Source organism: Eumetopias jubatus, unplaced genomic scaffold, assembly GCF_037043125.1.
Source record: "Eumetopias jubatus isolate StellerSeaLion01/CBP00866 unplaced genomic scaffold, mEumJub1_p1.0 scaffold_3, whole genome shotgun sequence".
Taxonomy (NCBI): domain Eukaryota; kingdom Metazoa; phylum Chordata; class Mammalia; order Carnivora; family Otariidae; genus Eumetopias; species Eumetopias jubatus.
The window spans coordinates 113,030,554-113,048,763 of NW_028274809.1; the positions used below are offsets into that span (position 1 = coordinate 113,030,554).

General features: G+C 38.1%; 3 pseudogenes; 2 read left to right on the plus strand and 1 right to left on the minus strand.

The window, feature by feature from the left end:
- The first annotated feature begins 4,005 nt into the window (after positions 1 to 4,005).
- On the plus strand, positions 4,006 to 5,829 carry LOC114201124 (aldehyde dehydrogenase, mitochondrial pseudogene; annotated as a pseudogene).
- Positions 5,830 to 12,851: 7,022 nt separating this feature from the next.
- LOC114201135 (dnaJ homolog subfamily A member 1 pseudogene) lies at positions 12,852 to 14,245 on the plus strand (annotated as a pseudogene).
- A 3,104-nt stretch (positions 14,246 to 17,349) lies between these two features.
- On the minus strand, positions 17,350 to 17,448 carry LOC114201137 (U6 spliceosomal RNA; annotated as a pseudogene).
- Positions 17,449 to 18,210: the final 762 nt, after the last annotated feature.

Here is an 18,210-nt window from a genome sequence, read left to right on the forward strand (position 1 = left end):
GTACATTAATGTAAGTGTTCTAAGCATGTTTAATGTAGGCTAGACTAAGCTATGATGTTCAGTGGGTTAGGTGTATTAAATGCCAATTTGAATTATGATACTTTCTTTTATTTTTAAAAATGTTTTTATTTTAATTCCAGTTAGTTAACATATAGTATTATATTAGTTTCAGGTGTACAATTCAACACTTCCATACATCACCCTGTGCTCATCATGACAAGTGCACTCATTAATTTCCATCACCTATTAACCCATCCTCCACCCCCTTCCCCTCTGGTAACCATCAGTTTGTTCTCTATAATTAAGGGTCTGTTTCTTGATTTGTCTCTCTCTCTTACTTTTTTTCCCTTTGCTTGTTTGTTTTGTTTCTTGAATTCTACATTTGAGTGAAATCATATCATATTTGTCTTTCCCTGGCTGACTTATTTCGCTTAGCATTATACTCTCACTCCATCCATGTTGTTGCAAATGGTAAGATTTCATTCTTTGTCATGGCTGAATAATATTCCAGGGTGTGTGTGTGTGTGTGTGTGTGTGTACATATATGTGTATATATGTATACATGTATATGTATATATCTCACACCATCTTTATCTATTCATCAATCAATGGACACTTGGGCTGCTTCTATATCTTGGCTATTGTAAATAATGCTACTATAAACATAGGGGTGCATGTATCCCTTTGAATTAGTGTTCTTGTATTCTTTGAGCAAACACCCAGTAGTGTGATTTTTGGATCATAAGGTAGTTCTATTTTTAACTTTTTGAGGGACCTCCATACTCTTTTTCATAGTAGCTGCACCATTTTGTATTCCCACCAGTAGTGCAAGAGGATTCTCCTTTCACCACATCCTGGCCAACACCTGTGATTTCTTGTTGTTGATTTTAGCCATCTGGACAGATGTGAGGTGATATCTCATTGTAGTCCTGATTTGTATTTCCCTGATGATAAGTGATATTGAGTATCTTTTCATGTGTCTGTTGGTCATCTGTATGTCTTCTTTGGAAAAATATCTGTGCATGTCTTCTGCTCATTTCTTAATTGGATTATTTGTTTTTGGGGTGTTGAATTTTATAAGTTCTTTATATATTTTGGATACTAACCCTTTATTGAATGTGTCATTTGCAAATATCTCCTCCCATTTGAATTATGATACTTTCAACTTATGATGGGTTTATTGGGATATAACAACCCCACTGTAAGTTGAGGAAAATCTGTACATTAAGAAAAATGAAAACAAAAATACAAAATACCAAAATCTATGAGATATAGTGAAAGCAATGGTAAGAAGGGAATTTATAGCTATAAATGCACATATGAAAAAAAGATCTTAAATCAATAACCTAAGTTTATGCCTTAAGAAGAAGAAAAGCAAATTAAATCCAAAAATGGCAGAGGGAAGAAGACTCATATTACTAAAATCAGAAAAAAAACAAAAACAATACTACTGAGGTTACAGAAATAAAAATAATGGGGTGCCTGGGTGGCTCAGTCATTAAGCGTCTGCCTTTGGCTCAGGTCATGATCCTAGGGTCCTGGGATCGAGCCCCGCATTGGGCTCCTGTTCAGGAGGAAGCCTGGTTCTCTCACTCCCACTCCCCCTGTTGTGTTCCGTCTCTCACTGTGTCTCTCTCTGTCAAAAAAAAAAAAAAAGAATGTGACAAACATTTTTATGCCAACATATTGGTTAACCTAAATGAAGAGGACAAATTCCTAGAAGCACACAATGTGCCAAAACTGAATTATGAAAAGATAAAAAATCTGAATAGACCTATAACTAGTAAAGAGATTAAATCAGTAGTCAAAACCTTCAACAACAACAAAAAGCTAGGACCAAATGACTTTACTGGTGAATAGTACCAAACATATAAAGAAAAATGAACACAAATCCTTTTCAAACTTTTCAAAATATTGAAGAGGAGGAAACACATCCTAACTCATTCTATGAAGTCAGGAGTACCCTGACACCCAAACTAGACAGATAATACAAGAAAATTACAGACCAATATTCCTTATAAATATTGTTGTAAAAACCTGCAATAAAATACTAGCCAACTGAATTCATCAGCATATTAAAAACTTATGTATCATGGCCAAATGAAATTTATCCCCAGAATGTAATAATGTTTAAACAAGTGAAAAATGATTCAGTAAAATCAATTACTAGAGTGAAAGGGAAATAACATATGATCATCTCAACTAATGTAGAGAAAGTATTTGACAAAATTCAACTTTCTTCATTAAAAATAAAACAAACCCAATAAACCAGGAATAGAAGAAAACTTCCTCAATATGATATGAAAAACCCACACCTAACATCATACTCAGTGGTCAAAGATTAAAAGTATTTCCTCCAAGATAGGAACAAAACAGGGACTCCCACTTTCTCCATCTTCTATTCAACATAGTTCTGGAAGTCCTTGCAAGGGCAAATAAGCAAGAAGAAAAAATAAAAGGTATTAATATTGAAAAGGGAGAAATAAAATTATCTTTGTTTACACATAACATGACTTTATATTCCAGATACACACACAGACACACCACACACACACACACACACACACACACACACACACACACTGTTGAAGCTAATAAACAAATTAGCAATTCAGCAAAAAATAAACCAATTTTGTGGGACACAAAATTAACACACAAAATTCAGTTGCATTTCTATGCACTAATAATGAAAAATCCAAAACAAAACTAAGGAAACTACAATAGCAAGAAAAAGATTAAAATACTTAGGAATAAACTTGACCAAGGGGGTGAAAGACCAGTACACTGAAAACTATATAACACTGCTGAAAGAAATTAAAGAAGGTGCCAATAAATGACATCCCATGTTCATAGACGAGAAGACAGAATATTGTTAAGATGACAATACTACCGAAAATGATCTCCAGATACAATGCAATTCCTATCAAAACCCAATGACTTCTTTTTGAAGAAATAGAAAAACCTGTACTAAAATTCCTCTGAAATATCAAGGGACTCCAAACGGCCAAAACAATCTTGAAAAAAAAGAAAAAAAGAACAAAGTTGGAGGTCTCATACTTCTTGATTTCAAAACTTACTACAAAGTTACAGTAACTAACAGTACTGGCATAAAGACAGACATATAGAACAATGGAACAGAATAGAGAGCCCAGAAATAAACTCTTACATAAATGATCAAATGATTTTTGACAAAGGTGTCAAAAATAGGACAGTCTTTTCAATGAATGGTTTTGGGAAACTGGATATCCACATATAAAAGAGTGAAGCTGGACCCTTACTTTACACCATAAAAAAAAATTAACTCAAAATGATTCAAAGACCTAAGTGTAGGAGCTAAAAAATTAAAACTTTTAGAAGAAAACATAGGAGGAAAGTTGCATGACACTGGATTTGGCAATGATTTCTTAGATGTGACACTAACAGCACAGGTAACAAAATGAAAAAATAAATTGGTCTTCTATCAAAACTTATAACTTTTGTGCATCACAGGACACTATCAACAGAGTGAAAAAGCAACCCATGGAAGAGGAGAAAATATTGGCAAATCATATATCTCACAATGGATTAATTTTCAGAATACACAAAGAACTCATACAATCCAACAACAAAATGAGGAAAATAATATAAAAATGGGCAAAAAAACTTGAATAGACGTTTCTCCAAAGAAAATATGTACAGATGGCCAATAAGTACATTAAAAATGATTCAGTGTCCCTAGCCATTAGGGAAAGGCAAAATATACTACTTCACATTCATTAGGATGGCTATTATTAAAAAACAGGAAATAATTAGCATTGGATTGGAATATTTGTGCATTGTTGATGGAAATGTGAAATGATGCAGCTGCAATAGAAAACAATGTATTACTCAGAAAATTAAACATAGACTATATTATATGATCTAGCCATTACAATTCTGAATAAATTAAAAGCAGGGACTCAAACTTTGACACCATAAGAATAAGTCTGAGGACACACCGTCCTGCACGCCCGCGCCCTCTGCAACATGTTGCGCGCCGCTGCGCTTGCAGCCGCTGGCCTCGGGCCCCGCCTGGGCCGCCGTCTCCTGTCGGCCGCCACCACCCAGGCAGTGCCGGCCCCCAACCAGCAGCCTGAAGTCTTCTACAACCAGATCTTCATAAACAATGAGTGGCATGATGCTGTCAGCAAGAAAACATTCCCCACCATCAATCCATCCACTGGAGAAGTCATCTGTCAGGTAGCCGAAGGAGACAAGGAAGACGTGGACAGGGCAGTAAAGGCTGCCCGGGCCGCCTTCCAGCTGGGCTCACCCTGGCGCCGCATGGATGCGTCTGACAGGGGCCGCCTGCTGAACCGCCTGGCTGATCTGATTGAGCGGGACCGGACCTACCTAGCAGCCTTGGAGACCCTGGATAACGGCAAGCCCTATGTCATCTCCTACCTGGTGGATCTGGACATGGTTCTCAAATGCTTCCGTTATTACGCTGGCTGGGCTGATAAGTACCACGGGAAAACTATTCCCATCGATGGGGACTTCTTCAGCTATACCCGCCATGAACCCGTCGGGGTGTGCGGGCAGATCATTCCGTGGAACTTCCCGCTCCTGATGCAAGCCTGGAAACTCGGCCCAGCCCTGGCGACCGGAAATGTGGTTGTGATGAAGGTAGCTGAGCAGACTCCACTGACTGCCCTCTATGTGGCCAACCTGATTAAGGAGGCTGGCTTTCCCCCTGGCGTGGTCAATATTATTCCTGGATTTGGCCCCACAGCTGGGGCCGCCATCACCTCCCATGAGGATGTGGACAGTGGCCTTCACAGGCTCCACCGAGGTTGGCCGCCTAGTCCAGGTTGCCGCAGGGAGCAGTAACCTCAAGAGAGTGACCCTGGAGCTGGGGGGAAAGAGCCCCAATATCATCATGTCAGATGCAGATATGAACTGGGCTGTGGAGCAGGCCCACTTCGCCCTGTTCTTCAACCAGGGCCAGTGCTGCTGTGCGGGCTCCCGGACCTTTGTGCAAGAAGATGTGTACGCCGAGTTTGTGGAGAGGAGCGTTGCCCCGGCCAAGTCTCGTGTAGTCGGGAACCCCTTTGACAGACAGACTGAGCAGGGGCCACAGGTGGATGAAACTCAGTTTAAGAAGATCCTCGGTTATATCAAATCTGGGAAGGAGGAGGGGGCGAAGCTGCTGTGTGGTGGAGGGGCGGCTGCTGACCGTGGCTACTTCATCCAGCCCACCGTGTTCGGAGATGTGCAAGACAGCATGACTATCGCCAGGGAGGAGATCTTTGGGCCAGTGATGCAGATCCTGAAGTTCAAGACCATAGAGGAAGTCATTGGGAGAGCCAACAATTCCAACTATGGGCTGGCTGCAGCTGTCTTCACCAAGGACTTGGACAAGGCCAATTATCTGTCCCAAGCCCTCCAGGCTGGCACTGTGTGGGTCAACTGCTATGATGTGTTTGGGGCCCAGTCCCCATTCGGTGGCTACAAGATGTCCGGGAGCGGTCGGGAGCTAGGAGGGTATGGGCTGCAGGCATACACCGAAGTGAAAACCGTCACGGTCAAAGTGCCTCAGAAGAACTCCTGAAGAACTGTGCCGACTCCTGGCGGAGGTTGACATCAGCAGCAAAACCAAGAAAAATGACACTTGTACACTAGAAGTCTCGAAAGAGAAATTCTCTCACAAAATCTCTTGATCAAGAAAGTCTCAGGGACTCCTGGGTGACTCAGTTGGTTAAGCGACTGCCTTCGGCTCAGGTCATGATCCCGGAGTCCCGGGATCGAGTCCCGCATCGGGCTCCCTGCTCGGCGGGGAGTCTGCTTCTCCCTCTGACCCTCTTCCCTCTCGTGCTCTCTCTCTACCATTCTCTCTCTCTCTCAATAAATAAATAAATAAATAAATAAAATCTTTAAAAAAAAAAAAGAATAAGTCTGAGCCGTAAAACACATCTTAACAATTAAAAAAAAGGAAATCATACAAAGTATGTTCTCAGACCACAACGGAAATAAACCAAAATCAATAAGAAAAAAGTGGCTGGAAAATCTCGAAATATGTGGGGATGAAACTGCACACTTCTAAATAACATATGGGTCAAAGAAGACTTGAGAGAGATATTTAAAATACTTTGAATGAAATGAAAATACAACTTATTGAAGTTTGTGGGATGCAGCAAAAAGCAGTGTTTAGAGGAATATTTATAGCATTGAATGCATATATTAGGAAAAAAAGAAAGACATAAAATCCATAATCTAAGTGTCTACCTTAAGAAACTAGAAAAAAAGAATAACAAATTAGTTTCTAAGTATGTAGAAGAAAAAAAGAATAAAAATCAGAGTACAAATCAATGAAATTGAAAATGTTACAAAAAAATCAAGGAAACCAAAAGCTGTTTCTTTGAAAAGACAATAAAATTGATAAACCTCTAGTCAGGTTAACCAAGAATAAAACAGAGAAAATAAAAATTACTAATATCAGAAATGGAAAAGGGCCCATCATTACTGATCCCATGGACATTAAGAATAATAAAGAAATAGTATGAACAACTATATGCACACAAATTTGATGACTTAGACAAATGGATCAATTGCTTGAAATACACAAGGTTGGGCACCTGGGTGGCTCAGTTGTTAAGTGTCTGCCTTCAGCTCAGGTCATGATCCCAGTGTCCTGGGATTGAGTCCCACATCAGGCTCCCTGCTCGGTGGGAAGCCTGCTTCTCCCTCTCCCACTCCCCCAGCTTGTGTTCCCTCTCTTGCTGTCTCTCTCTCTGTCAAATAAATAAATAAAATATTTAAAAAAAGAAACACACAAGGTTAATGGACTTATACCAAAACTCATACAAGAAGGAATAACCTGAATAGATCTATATTTATTAAAGAAATTAAATAACCTTCCAAATTCCTTCCTTAATAACCTTCTAAAACAGAAAGCACTAGGTCCAGATGGGTTTACTCAGGAATTATACCAAACATTTATGGAACGAATGAGAATGATTCTCTACAATCTCTTCCATAATATACAAGCAGAGAGAATACTTCCTAACTCATCAGATTATACAAGTATTAAACTTTTACTAAAACCAGACAAAACCAGGCAAAATACTAAAACCAGACAAAATAACCAGACTAAAATACTAAAAATCAAACAAATAATACCACAAGAAAAGAAAATCACAGACCATATCTTTCATGAACATGGATGCAAAAATCCTCAACAAAATATTAACAAATCTGTTAGCATTTATTACTAACAACATTGTTATTAACAACATAACAATATTAACATTGTTAACAAAATTCAACAATGTACTAAAAGAATTATATTCACCTAAAAACAGAATCAAAATGTGTGATGCAAAAATGGATAGAAGGACAAGGAGAAATAGACAAATCCATTATTATATAGTTGGAGATTTCAACACCCCTTTATTAGTAATTGACAGACCAAGTGAGATCAAGGTATGCATGGCTGGTTCGATATTCTAAATGCAATCCATTTTATCAAAACACTGAAGAAAAACGATAATAAGACCATATTAATAGATTCAGGAAAAGCATTTGACAAAATCCAAATCAATTCATGATAAAAAATAAATAAATCTTAGCAAAATAGAATCACAGGGGATTTTCTTCAACTTGATAAAGAACATCTACAAAAACCTATAGCTAACATCATACTTAATAGTTAGGGACAAATACTTCCCCTCTAAGGAACTGAAAAGCCAAGGATGTTCCTTCCCACCATTTCTATTCAACATTGTACAGGAAGTCCTAATTAATGCAATAAGATAAGAAAAGGAAACAAAAGGTATGCAGATTGGAAGGAAGACATAAAATTGTATTTGCCCACAGATGACATAATTCTGTATGTAGAAAAATCCCAAAGAATCAGTAAAAATAATAATAATAATAATAATAATAATAATAATAGTGTGAGAGGAGTTAAAATGGCAGAGAAGTAGAGGACCCTATTTTTGTCTGGTACCTGAAATTCAGCTAGATAATTATCAAATCATTCTGAATACCTGTGAAATCAATGGGAGATCTGAGAAAAGAACTGCTGCAATTCTACAAATGAAAAATAAACTATGTTTTGGAAGGTAGGAGGTGTGGATATGTAAATCTAGGGCAATATATTGGAAGATATGGAGGAGGTTAGAGAGCTTGCTTAAGGAGGCTACAGCAAAGTATTATAAGCAGCTGAGTGCAGAATCACAACTTTTAGAAGTCTGCTACTATGGGGGACATCCCTGTCTTAAAGGTGCTCAGATGGTGAAGCAGGGTGGGATCCTGGTGGGACAGTGTGGTCTCAGGATCCGCAGGTTCACAGAAAGAATGGGAGTGCCTGAGTGTGGCAGAGTTCCCAGGCATTGGAACTGAGAAATTGGCTGAAAACAGAGAGTCTAGGCACCAGCTTTAAGCTCGGTGTTGCCATAAATTGTGGATGCTGCACAGTCATGAGACTTCTCTCTGGGCAGGGCCCAGCAAAAGTCAGAGACCCCTTGCCTCCATCCTTTGGAAGGAACAGTGCAGGTCCATGCTGCAGCAGTCAGTCCATAAAATTTGGAGACTCGAAACTGGGTCACATGCCTGAGATAAAAATTCTTGGTCACAGGCTGGGTGAACACAGAGTTAGTATGGAAAACACAAAGACAAGAGTGACTGACTGCTTTTCTGTGAGGGCTCACTAAAGAGTGGGGGAGGGAACTTTCAGCTCCAGGGCTAGAGATTGGGACTCTTGTCATTTTAATCCCCCCCATCAGTACTGAAAGCCTTCAGGGAGCAAAACAGCACCACGTAGTGCAATCCAGAGCCTCTTACACTGAGCCCAAGCCCCTGGCAAGGGGGGCCTAATTCCACAAGGACAAGGACTCCTGAGAATCAGTACAAAATTCCCTGCCTCCCGAGGACCAGCAGGAACAACCAGCTAGCACCAAGTTTATCCATCATATAGAACTCAATTCTTGGGGAAAACTGTAAAACTGTATATAGCATTATGGTTTTTCTTTATTATTCTTTAGTATTTCTGTTTTATTTTTTTCAGCTATTTTCTTATTTTTTTCAATTCTTATTTTTCCTTTTTAAATTTATTTATATATGTATATATATATTTAATTTTTGGTTTCTTTTCATTGTATTTTATTTCATATATATATATATATATATATATATATATATATATGCACACACACACATCTTTCTTTCTTTCCTATTTTGGGATCTAGTTTCTTTTAAGAAACAGATCAAAATACACCCAGGATCTAGCTTATTGTTTTGTTCTGTTTTACTTCTTCTTTGATATTTTTCTTAATTTGTTTTGTTTCTGTTTTATTCTGGTTTGCTTTGTTTGTATTTTTCTGGTGTTGTGTTAATTTTGTCTTTTCTCTCTCTCTTTCTTGTATTATTTTCTGGACATAATGACAAGACAGAGAAACTTACCCCAAAAGAAAGAACAGGAGGTAGTACTCACTGCCAGGCATTTAATCAATACGGATATAAGTAAGATGTTGGAACTAGAATTCAAAACGATTATAAAGATACTAGCTGGGCTTGAAAAAAGCATAGAAGACAGTAGAGAATCACTTACTATAGAAATAAAAGAACTGAAATCTAATTAGCTGAAATTAAAAATACTATTATGGAGATGCAGTCAAAAATGGAGGCTCTAAACAGCTAGGGTAAATGAGGCAGAAGAGAGAGTCAGTGATATATAGAAGACAAAATGATGGAGAAAAAGGAAGATGAGAAAAACAACTATTGGATCCCGAAGGGAGACTTTGAGAAAACAGCAATACCATAAAGTGAAATAATATTCAAATAATAGGGGTCCCAGAAGATTAAAAGAGGGAAAGAGAGGGGCAGAAGGTTTATTTGAACAAATTATAGCTGATAACTTCCCTAATCTGGGGAAGGAAACAGGTATTCAAGTCCAGGAGGCACAGAGAATCCCCCTCACAATCAATAAAAATATATCAATACCTCAACATATAATAGTGGAGCTTGAAAATTTCAAAGATAAAGAGAAAATACTGAAAGCAGCTTGGGACAAGAGGTCCTTAACCTACAAGGGAAGACACATAAGGCTGGCAACGGACCTGTCTACAGAGACCTGGAAGGCCAGAAAGAACTGGCATAATATATTCAATGTGCTAAATGGGAAAAATATCCAGCCAAAAATACTTTATCCACCAAGGCTGTCATTCATAATAGAAGTAGAGATAGAGTTTCCAGGACAAGCAAAAACTAAAGGAATTGCGAATGCTAAACCAGCCCTGAAAGAAATATTAAAGAGGATCCTTTGACTGAAGAGAGAGCCCAAAAGTAACAAAGTCCAGAAAGGAACACAATCTACAGAAACAGCATCTTTAAAGGTAATACAATGGCACTAAATTAATATCTTTCAATAATTACTCTGAATAGGAATGGGCTAAATACCCCAATTAAAAGACATAGGGTATCAGATTGGATAAAAAAACAAGACCCATCAATATGCTGTCTACAAGTGGGGCACCTGGGTGGCTCAGTCACTAAGTGCTTGCCTCTGGCTCAGGTCATGGTCCCAGGGTTCTGGGATCGAGCCCCGCGTCAGTCTCCCTGCTCCGTGGGAAGCCTACTTCTGCCTTCCACTCCCCCTGCTTGTGTTCCCTCTCTTGCTGTGTCTCTCTCTGTCAAATAAATAAATAAAATATTTTTTAAAAATGCTGTCTACAAGAGACTCACTTTAGACCCAAAGACACCTCCAGATTAAAAATGAGGGGGTGGAGAACTATTTATCATGCTAATGGACATCAAAAGAAAGCTGGAATATCAATACTTATATCAGACAAACTAGATTTTAAGACAAAGACTATAATAAGAGATGAAGAACACTATATTATAATAAAAGGGTCTATCCAACAAGAAGATCTAACAATTATAAATATTTATGGCCCCAACATGAGACAGAAAAATATATAAGCCAATTAATAACAAAATTAAAGAAACTCACTGATAATAATACAATAATTGTAGAGGATTTTAACACTCACAGCAATGGACAGATCATCTAAGCAGAAGATCAACAAGAAAACAAGAGCTCTGAATGACACACTGGACCAGATGGACTTCACAGATATATTCAGAGCATTTCATCTTAAAGCAACAGAATACACATTCTTCTCAAGTGCACATGGAACATTCTCCAGAATAGATCACATACTGGGTGACAAATCAGGTCTCAACCCGTATAAAGTGACGGAGATCATATCATGCATATTTTCAGAACACAATGCTTTAAAACGTGAAGTCAACCAGAAGAAATTTTTGGAAGGACCACGAATACATGGATGCTAAAGAGCATCCTACTAAAGAATGAATGGGTCTGCCAGGAAATTAAAGAAAAAAAAATACATGGAAGCAAATGAAAATGAAAACAAGAAAGTCCAAAACCTTTGGGATGCAGCAAAGGCAGTCCTAAAAGGGAAGTATATAGCAATAAAGGCTTCCTTAAGAAACAAGAAAAGTCTCAAATACAAAACCTAACCTTACACCTCAAGGAGCTGGATAAATAACAGCAAATAAAGCCTAAATTTGGCAGGGGAAGAGAAACAATAAAGATTAGAGTAGAAATCAGTGATATAGAAATAAAAACAAATAGTAGATCAATGAAACTAGGAACTGGTTCTTTGAAATAATTAATAAGATCAATAACCCCCTAGCCAAACTTATTGAAAAGAAAAATGACCCACATAAATAAAATCATGAATGAAAGGATAGAGATCACAATCAACATCAAATAATTATAAGAGAATATTATGAGCTATTATATGCCAACAAATTTGGCAATCTGGAAGAAATGGATGCATTCCTAGAAACATATAAACTACCAAAACTGAAACAGGAATAAATAGAAAACCTGAGCAGACCCATAACCAGCAAAGAAATTGAATCAGTAATCAAAAGTCTCCCAAGAAATAAGAGTGCAGGACCAGATGGCCACCCAGCAGATTTCTACCAACATTTAAAGAAGAATTAATACCTATTCTTTTGAAACTGTTCCAAAAAATAGAAATGGAAATAGAAGACTTCAAATTCCTTCTACAAGACAAGCATTACCTTGATCTCAAAACCAAAGACCCTACTAAAAAGGAGAATTACACCAATATCCCTGATGAACATGGATGCAAAAATTCTCATCCAGATACTAGCTAATAGGATCCAATAGTATATCAAAAGGATTATTCACCACAACCAAGTAGGATTTATTTCTGGGCTGATGGTTCAACATCTGCAAATCAATCAATGTGATACACCACATTAATAAAAGAAAGGACGAGAACCATATGATCCTCTCAATAGATGCCAAAAAAGCATTTGACAAAATACAGCATCTTTTCTTGATTAAAACTCTTCACAGTGTAATGATAAGAGGGAACATACCCCAATATCATAAAAGCCATATACAAAAAACCCACAGTGAATATTATCCTAAATAGGGAAAAACTGAGAGCTTTTCCCCTAAGGTCAGGAACTTGACAGGGATGTCCATTCACCACTATTTTTCAATATAGTACTGGATGTCCTAGCCTCAGCAATCAGACAACAAAAAGAAATAAAAGGCATCCAAATCAGCAAAGAAGAAGTCAAACGTTCACTCTTTACAGATGACATGATACTCTATGTGGAAAACCCAAAAGACTCAACCCCCAAATTGCTAGAACTCATTCAGGAATTCAGCAAAGTGGCAGGATATAAAATAAATGCACAGAAGTCAGTTGCATTTCTATACACTAACAATGAGGCAGAAGAAAGAGAAATCAAGGAATCTATCCCATTTATAGTTGCACCCAAAACCATAAGATACCTAGAGGGAACTTTCCAGAACGCAGCAACGCGCCCCTTCCCGCTCCCCCACACCGGCCTCGGCCCTCTCACCGGCTGTAGAAAATGGTGAAAGAAACCACTTACTATGATGTTTTGGGGGTCAAACCCAATGCCACCCAAGAGGAATTGAAAAAGGCCTACAGGAAACTGGCCTTGAAGTACCACCCTGATAAGAATCCAAATGAAGGAGAGAAGTTTAAACAGATTTCTCAAGCTTACGAAGTACTCTCTGATGCAAAGAAAAGGGAATTATATGACAAAGGAGGAGAACAGGCAATTAAAGAAGGTGGAGCTGGTGGTGGTTTTGGCTCCCCCATGGACATCTTTGATATGTTTTTTGGAGGAGGAGGAAGGATGCAGAGAGAAAGGAGAGGTAAAAATGTTGTGCATCAGCTCTCAGTAACCTTAGAAGATTTATATAATGGTGCAACACGAAAACTAGCTCTGCAAAAGAATGTGATTTGCGATAAATGTGAAGGCCGAGGTGGTAAGAAAGGAGCAGTCGAATGTTGTCCCAATTGCCGAGGTACTGGAATGCAAATAAGAATTCATCAGATAGGACCTGGAATGGTTCAGCAAATTCAGTCTGTGTGCATGGAGTGCCAGGGCCATGGGGAACGGATCAGTCCCAAAGACAGATGTAAAAGCTGCAATGGGAGGAAGATAGTTCGAGAGAAGAAGATTCTAGAAGTTCATATTGACAAAGGCATGAAGGACGGCCAGAAGATAACATTCCATGGTGAAGGAGACCAAGAACCAGGACTGGAACCAGGAGATATTATCATTGTTTTAGATCAGAAGGACCACGCTGTTTTTACTCGGCGAGAAGACCTCTTCATGTGTATGGACATACAGCTGGTTGAAGCACTGTGTGGCTTTCAAAAGCCAATATCTACTCTTGACAACCGAACCATCGTCATCACCTCTCACCCAGGTCAAATTGTCAAGCATGGAGATATCAAGTGTGTGCTAAATGAAGGCATGCCAATTTATCGTAGACCATATGAGAAGGGTCGCCTTATCATTGAATTTAAGGTAAACTTTCCTGAGAATGGCTTTCTCTCTCCTGATAAACTTTCTTTGCTGGAAAAACTCCTACCTGAGAGGAAGGAAGTAGAAGAGACTGATGAAATGGACCAGGTAGAACTGGTGGACTTTGATCCAAATCAGGAAAGACGGCGCCATTACAATGGGGAAGCCTATGAGGATGATGAACATCATCCCAGGGGTGGTGTTCAGTGTCAGACCTCTTAATGGGGCCAGTGAAAAAACACTGCTGGCATTTTATATGCAGTAGTGAATGAGTGAAGGACTATAATCATAGCTCACTACTTGCTATTGTTTTTGTTTTAATATTCAACTATAGTAGTGTTTTAAATGAAGAATAAACTCAAATATAAAAGCTCTGAAAAAAAAAAAGATACCTAGAAATAAACCTAACCAAAGAGGCAAAGGATCTGTACTCTGAAAACTATAGAACACTTATGAAAGAAATTGAGGAAGAAACAGAAATATGGAAAAATATTCCATGCTCATGGGCTGGAAGAACAAATATTGTTAAAATGTCTATGCTACTCAAAGCAATCTACACATTCAGTGCAACCCATATCAAATATCAGCATTTTTCACCAAGTTGGAACAAACAATCCTAAAATTTGTATGGAACTACAAAAGACCCTAAGTTGCCAAAGTAATCCCAAAAAGAAAACCAAAGCTGGAGGCATCACAATTCTGGACTTTAAGCTGTAGTACAAAACTGTAATCATCAAGACAGTATGGTACTGGCACAAAAACAGACACATAGATCAATGGAATAGAATAGAAAACCCAGAAATAGACCCATAACTCCATGGTCAGCTAATCTTCAACAAAGCAGGAAAGAATATCCAATGGAAAAAAGACAGTCTCTTCAACAAATGGTGTTGGGAAAATTGGACAGCCACATGTAGAAGAATGAAATTGACCACTTTCCTACACATACAGAAAAAAACAGACTCAAAATGGATGAAAGACCTAAATGTGAGACAGGAATCTATCAAAATCCTAGAGAAGAGCACAGGCAGCAACCTTTTTTACCTCAGCTGCCGCAACTTCTTGCTAGACATGTCTCCAAAGGCAAGGGAAACAAAAGCAAAAAATGAGCTATTGGGAGTTCATCCAGATAAAATGGTTTTGCAGAGCAAAGGAAACAGTTGACAAAACTAAAAGACAACTGGCAGAATGGGAGAAGATGTTTGCAAATGACATAAAAGATATAAGACATATAAGACAGATAAAGGGCTAGTATTCAACATCTATAAAGAACTTATCAAACTCAATACCAAAAATACAACAAATCCAATCAAGAAATGGGCAAAAGGCATGAAGAGACATTTCTCCAAAGAAGACATCCAAATGGCCAACAGACACATGAAAAAATGCTCAACATCATGGCATCAGGCAAATACAAATCAAAACCACAATGAGATACCACCTCACAACTATCAGAATGGCTAAAATTAATGTCAGGAAACAACTGATGTTGGCAAGGATGAGGAGAAAGGGGAACCCTCTTATATCATTGGTGGGAATGCAAGCTGGTACAGCCGCTCTGGAAAACAGTATGGAGATTCCTCAAAAAGTTAAAAATAGAGCTACCCTATGACCCAGCAATTGCACTACTAGGTATTTACCCCAAAGATACAAATGTAGTGATCTGAAGGGGCACCTTCACCCCAGTGTTTATAGCAGCAATGTCTACAATAGCCAAACTATGGAAAGAGCCCAGATGCCTATCAACAGATGGATCAATAAAGAAGTGGTATATATACACATTGGAATATTAGCCATCAAAAAGAATGAAATCTTGCCATTTGCAAGCATGTGGATGGAACTAGGGGGTATTATGCTAAGCAAAATAAGGCAGTCAGAGAAAGACACATATCATATGATTTTACTCATATGTGGAATTTAAGAAACAAAACAGTTGAACATAGGGGAAGGCAAGGAGAAATAAAATAATATGAAAATAGGAAGACAAGCCATAAGAGACACTTAATTCTAGGAAACAAACTGAAAGTTGCTGGAGGGGAGGTAGGTGGGGCGAGGGGGTAATTGGGTGATGGGCATTAAGGAGGGCACTTGATGTAATGAGCAGTGGCAACTGATGAATCACTAAATTCTACCTCTGAAACTAATACAGTATATGTTAACTGAATTGAATTTAAATAAAGAATTTAAAAAATAATAATAAAGAACAGGGCAATCCAAACACTTGGAAACAAAATACATGTCTAGATAATCCAAGGTCAAAGAGGACGTTTCAAGGGAAATGTAAAAAACCAATTAACCAAATGAAAATGAAAGTGCAACATATAAAAAATTGTGGGATACAGCTAAAGTCATGCTGAGAGGGAAATTTATAGCAGTAAATGAATACATTAGGAAAAAAGGAAGTCTCAATCTATAACCTACGTTCCATCTCAAGAACCTAGTTAAAAAGAGCAAAATAAGTCTAAAACAAGCAGAAGGAAATAAATAATAATGAGCAGAGATCAGTGAAGTAGAAACAAAAAGAGCAGAGAAAAATCAATGAAGTAAAGAGCTGATTCTTTAAAAAGTCAATAAAATTGACCAAGCTCTAGTTGGCCTGATAAAGAAAAAAGAAAGAAGATACAAATTATCGATATCAGAAATGAAACAGGGGACCCTGCAGGTATTAAAAGGATAAGAATACTACCAATAATGCTATACATATAAATTTGACAACTTAGATGAAATGGACCCATCAATAAAAAAACATAAACTACCATAAAACCTAGTAATTGCACTTTTGGGCCTTTATCCCAGGGAAGTGAAAACTTCCATTTATACAAAAACCTATACATGAATGCCCATAGCAACTTTATTCACAATAGCTCAAATTCAAAATAGCTTAATATTCACAATAGATCAAAACTGGAAATGGCCTGGATGTCCTTCAACAAGTGAATAGTTAGACAAACTGGTACATCCATCCAATGAAGTACCAGCCATGGATATACACACAGCTTGGATGCATATGCAGAGAATTATGCTAAGTGAAAAAAATCCGAAGCTAAAGTATTACATACTGTATGAATCCATTTATATAATATTCTTGTTTATTTTTTAAAGTTTTTATTTAAATCCCAGTTTAGTTAACATACAGTGTAATATTATTCTCAGGTGTACAATATAGTGACTCACCACTTCCATACAACACCCAGTGCTCATCACAAGTGCCCTCCTTAATCCCCATCACCTATTTCATTCCCGCCCCCCACCCACCAACTCCCTTCTGGTAACCATCAGTGTGTTCTCTATAGTTAAGAGCCTGTTTCTTGGTTTGCCTTTCTCTTTTTCCTTTTGTTCATTTTGTTTCTTAAATTCCTCATATGAGTGAAATCATATGGTATTTGTCTATCTGTGACTTAGTTCACTTAGCATAATACTCTCTAGCTCCATCTATGTCATTGCAAATGGCAAGATATATAACATTCTTTTTTTTAAAATATGGAACACTTCAGGAATGTTTGTCTTTTTTACATATGCTAATCTTCTCTGTGTCATTTCCAATTTTAGTATATGTGCTGCTGAAGTGAGCATTATAATATTCTTGAAATGACAAAATTATAAAGATGGAAAACAGATTAGTGGTTATTAGTGGTTAAGATGGTGGCATGGGTGTGGCTGTAAAGAAGCAATAGGAGAGATCCTTGGGGGTGATGGAAGTGTTGCGTTTCTTGATGGTATAAATGTCAACATCCTGGTTGTGATACTGTGCTATCATTTTACGAGATGCTGTCATTGGGGGGAAATGGGTGAAAGGTACATGGCAGCTTCCTGTATTATTTCTTATAACTTATATGTGAATCCATAATAACTTCCCCCCCAAATTTAACTTAATTATAAAAATCACTCCTATTCTTACCCACTAGCTAATCTGATTCCTCAGGGTGCCCTTTAAGGAAGTTTGAGCAAATTTTATCTCTATTTGCCATATAAGAAAGAGAAGGCACACATACAGGCAAATTGTGCTGGGGACTCAGGCCTGAGTGTTGAGCCTGGCCATGTTGGAAACATGACCTGGAGATAGAAGACTAACTTCTAGCACTCTGCTCGGAGCCTACCTGCAGGCACCACAATTCCTCTGACGTACTCTCCCATCACCTGGGGAGAAAACAGGACAAACCCTTGTACTGCCACCTCGTGGTTTGTCTGCTGAAAATAAGAATGAACAGGCTGGAATAGACCATGGACTCAGTGGGACTGAGATGGCTGACTTTAAGGATGGAAGATCCCCAAGAGGCTGGTAATTTACTGGAGTCAAGCAGTTAGCAAGCTATTCATTAATTAATAACGGGACAA